Genomic DNA, 1,562 nt, shown 5'->3' with positions numbered 1-1,562 from the left:
TATATAGATAATATACTGATATATATATATATATATAGTATATATATATATTAATTAATTATAATATAGTATATATATATAAATAATTATATATATAATATAATATATATATATTTTTATAAATAAGAATATATATATATATATATATTTAACATTTTATATATATAAACTATTATAGTATATTATATAATAATATAAATATCAATATATATATAGATATATATATATATACATCAAATATATATAGTATATATATTATATTATATATATTTTAATAAAAAGAATAATATATATTTATTTATTTATTTATTACATATATATATATATTATATATTATATATTATAAAATATTATATCTATCTATCTATCTATCTATCTATCTATCTATCATCAGTGGGTCCTTGTCTCTGTGCGAAACATGTGTTAACATGAAAAGGATGACCTGGGCAAACATGACGCAACTGGCTGTGAGCGGAGGAGGGAGGAACAAGCCAAGGGAGACGCAGTTGGGTGCTTGCTGCTATTAAGACCTCGTGTGTGCCCTTGTGACCTGATATACTTTGTGTTGCCCTGTTATAAGCTGTATCGTGCAGTGTGACATGCTGGTTTCCCCCCTGTATTGTGCCTATAGAAAAGTGTACGGGTAAATAACTTGTGTAAATAAAGGAAAGACTGTCATTTTGTGTTTATTTCGTACTCTGCCTCGCCACTTGGCGTTTCCCCCTCGTGGTGTTCTGGGACGCTGTGGTGCTCGGTGCCTCTTGGAGCTGTTCAGTGTTCACGACCCTGTGGATTGCACGCCGTCTGCCTAGCCTGCCTTGTGTTGGTGGCAGAGAGATGAGGCGGTCGGCGTAACAATGTTTAAAAATTATGTGCTGGTATTCATATGTGGCTACAAGATTTTTTATTGAATTTTTGTTTTTGTTTTTTATTTTAATATCAGAAATAATGTGGCTCTTTGATAAATTCATTGATTTATTCCTAATAATAATGGTAAAAATGATAATAATGATAATAATATTTCAACAACAAAAAACCAAGGTCAATAAAAGAAAACTTTAATTCATTATTCCTTTATTAAGATTTTAGTCTGTCCCTTCTCTCTATATATGATACAAATATGACATACACCGTGAGGCAGAACAGAACTTTGTTCTTCACATACAAGATGATATAAAATAAAGCTAGTAGCATACAATGTACAAATTAAATCATAAGTTGTAGCATAAGAAAAAAGAAAAGTCAAGTAAATATCTATATCTACCTTCAGGAGACTCTACATTTACAAACAATAAAAGGAAAATAGAAAACAGGTGGGTCAAGTATGCATCTAAGAGAATTAACCATTCCTGATCCCATAGGCAGTGTGGATGATGCGTCAAATATCCAGTTCTTGTCAATATCAAATTTTAAAAGATATAAGGTAAAAAAAAAAGAGGGGAAAAGAATCTTATCAGGTAAAAAAATATACCCATACATATACACTTGCTATCTACATTCTAATTACATGTATTCAGAATACTTTTACAGCTACAGTAATATGATTTGAATAATATATCAGA

The sequence above is a fragment of the Penaeus monodon genome, chromosome 9 (assembly GCF_015228065.2).
Source record: "Penaeus monodon isolate SGIC_2016 chromosome 9, NSTDA_Pmon_1, whole genome shotgun sequence".
In the NCBI taxonomy this organism is placed as follows: Eukaryota; Metazoa; Arthropoda; class Malacostraca; order Decapoda; family Penaeidae; genus Penaeus; species Penaeus monodon.
Note: the sequence above shows the minus strand (reverse complement) of the source record.